This window comes from Galeopterus variegatus, unplaced genomic scaffold (assembly GCF_000696425.1).
Source record: "Galeopterus variegatus unplaced genomic scaffold, G_variegatus-3.0.2 Scaffold20993, whole genome shotgun sequence".
In the NCBI taxonomy this organism is placed as follows: Eukaryota; Metazoa; Chordata; class Mammalia; order Dermoptera; family Cynocephalidae; genus Galeopterus; species Galeopterus variegatus.
The window spans coordinates 1-3483 of record NW_007747104.1 but is presented as its reverse complement, the minus strand read 5'-3'; the positions used below and the strand labels follow the sequence as shown (position 1 = coordinate 3483).

At 34.7% G+C, this 3483-nt stretch overlaps 1 pseudogene; it reads right to left on the bottom strand.

Moving 5' to 3' along the window:
• Positions 1 to 939: 939 nt before the first annotated feature.
• LOC103583254 lies at positions 940 to 1867 on the bottom strand (annotated as a pseudogene).
• Positions 1868 to 3483: the final 1616 nt, after the last annotated feature.

Sequence of the window (3483 nt, the reverse complement as noted above, 5' to 3'; positions counted from 1 at the left end):
GTTCTCAACATATTGAAGGTGTATACAGAGTTGAGCTTCTATATTCAACATTAGTACAAAATATAATGGGTCCCAATTTTTTTCTTCTTCATTATTGAAAATATTCCTTCCTTTCTTCTCTTTTGAAGCTGTCATTTAGATGAGGGCTTAGCGTGGCTTTTGTATGAGTGCTATCAATAAAAATGCCAAATAGCTGGGTCTTCTTAATCATAGCATTCTAAAGATGGTTTGCTATTTCCATGAGTATTCATGGTCACTACTAAAAGTAATTTTATTTCTAATCCCTGGTGTAGTACAATGATATCTTCACCATTTAAGGACTACAAATACAATTCCTAAAGGCTATCGTGTCAATTGATTTCTCATATGTATTTAATAATTGTTTTTCTTAAATGATATTCTTGATACTATCACTGCCATCTTTGTAGCTTTTAAAATAACTTGTATTTTAATGTGCTGTGTAGATAACGAACAATCCTGTAGGTTAGGACTATAACAGTTGCAAATAGAGGATATGATGCAAATTTTAATGAGAAACAACTAATTCAATACTCATAAAAAAGAAGGGAATATCTGAAAATAATTACACGCATTTGAAAATATGAAGGAATACAATATTTGATTATCAATAATTTTTGTATAAATGAGTGTTGTATCTTCAAATATACTTTATGATAATGGAGGACAGGAGCATTTTTAGTATATTTGAGTTGCTGTTGACTTCCAAAAACACACAAACATGCACACACTCTGTTTGTGATTGTGGGTATATACTTGATCTTTCAGTGCACTTCAGTCATTGCTGATCATGCCTGAGTTAGATCCATGATTGTTTCTTGCAAAATAGATATTTCTTCTATATAACACCTTCTTTAGAAATTGCCAACCGAATAGAACTTACATTGCTACTGAAATTTTTCATCAGTTTTGCTTTTCAAGTCATTTCCCAAAGATCTGATTTCTAATCTGCTGATGTTTCATGAAGTACATATGGGATTCATCAGAGGGGGAACCAGAAGAAAGGTATCAGCTATAATTATTCTAATAACTTGAGAAACATTTTTTGGCAAAGAGGTGAAGAACAACCAAGGAGATGATGGGCACATAGAAGATGAGCACAGCACAGATGTGGGAGATGCAAGTGTTGAGGACCTTGAGGCGACCTTTGTGTGAGGCAATGCTCAGAACAATTTTCAGAATCAGCATATAAGATGCAAAAATGCACAAGTCTAACATAGCTACATAGCTGTTAGAACCAAAAAAAAAAATCCATCAACGATATTGACTTTGTTGTTAGAACAGGCTAGCTTCATGTCATCCAGGTGGAGGCAGTACCATAAGAGAAAACCCTTTTCTTACAGAATTTCTGCCTTTTTAGAATAAAGGGGAAAGGAAAGACCAATAAAATACTTTTCACAGCAAATATGAGGCCATTTTTAAAGACTCTGTCACTGTGGAAGATAGAGGTATGTCTCAAAGGGTTGTAGATGGCTATAAAGCGATCAACAGACATGATGAAAAGTACTGATGACTTCATAGCTGAGAATCCATCAGTGTAAAACTCTTGGGCAAAGCAGGCATCTGAGGAAATTCCTGTGGCATTGAACACGATGCTCAGCATGGTTGGAAGGGAGGAGGGGGACAATCCTGGGTCAGAAAATTCCAGCATGGAGAGGAAGTAATACATAGGCTCATGCAGAGATGTCTCTCTTTTTATGAAAAATAGTATGGTGCAGTTCTCCAGGATGGCAACGAGGTACATGAGGCTGATGGGGATGGAGACCCAACTGTGAGCATGCTCCATCCCTGGGATCCCAGTCAGGAAGAAGATAGAGGTCTCTTATGCAGAAATGTTAAAGACTGACATTGCAGGAATATGAGGAAACGAGTATGTGGGTCTCAGAAGAGGCTTCCTGCATTGGCTCAAAAGAGTGTGCTTTCATCTTCTGGTTGGTAAAATCTTGGGATTCCAACTATTCTCTGACAATAATACTCAGGACTAAAACAAAATATTTTACAAAATTTTGACAAGAACCCATATGTTATAAAACATATATCATCATCCATCCATACAAGTAGAATTATGAGAGAAATATAACAGTGTACCTGTCTCTATATGTAATCATCAACAGACAGATATGAATATTCCATATGATTCTCTGCCCATAGCAGGAAGAAAACAACAATTTATTGGCCTCTATTTCCTAAAGTAAATTATGTTAAGTTATAGAAACTCTGTAAGTTTCACAATTGTATCGATTAGTGTAGGATGAAAATAAAAACTATGTGTACTACAGTTAGAGTTGCAGTTATTAATAATGCATACCTTGAGGAACCACATTCTCCTCAAAAAATTAGGATATGACAACTAGATAGCCACGTATTTACATACTGTAAACCTAACGCCATGTAAAAACTTAAGTGAAAATAGCTCATAGACCTAAATGTAAGAACTAAAACTGTAAAAGTCTTAGAACAAAACACAGGGCAAATCTTCAAGTTTTGAGTTAGTTAACAGTTTCTTTGATATGACACCAAGACATAAGCAACAAAATAAGAGAATCATAAACTGGATTTCATCAAAATTATAAACTTCTGTCCTTTGGTGGGGGGGGGAACTCAACGTAATGATAAACCAACCCAAAATATGGGAGAAATAATTTGCAATTCATGAATCTGATAACGGACTTGCATCCACAATATATGAAGGCTCAAACATAAGGGAAATACAAGTCAAACCACAATGATATACCACCTCATACGTATATGGTGACTAAATTAAAAAGACATATAATAACAAGTGGTGGCAAAGATAGAAATTGAAACTGGGAATGTTGATGGTTGATGGTGAGACTGTAAAGTGGTATAGTGACTTTGGAAAACAGTTGGTAGTTCCTCAAATTTTTAAAAATATAGTTCAAAATTTATCATCCTATACACACACACACACACACACACACACACATACACACACATATCTCCAAGAGAGATTAAAACCTATTTTCACAAAAAAATATAATGTTCATATTAGCATTATTCATAATAGCCAAAACATTGAAACAACCTGTATACCCATTACTGATGAATGGATGAACAAAACATGGCGTGTTCACACGATGGGATATTATTCAGCCATTAAAAGGAATGAAGTCCTTATCATATTACAAATAAATAAACATTGAAAATCTTATGCTAAGTGAGAGAATCCAAACACAACAAGCCACACATTGCACTGTTCCAGTTATATAAGAGATGCATAATAGAACAATCCATGCTGACCTAATGCTGATTAGTGGTAGAGAGAGATGAGAGTAAGGACTGACTGCTAAAAGTTTGGGACTTATTTTGAGAGTGATGAGAATACTCTAAAATTAGATAGTGGTCTTCACTGCTCAATTCTATGAATGCACACAAAAAAAAAACAATTAATCATGCTCTTTAAAAGGGTGAATTTTGTGCTATAGATTATATATCGATAAAGCT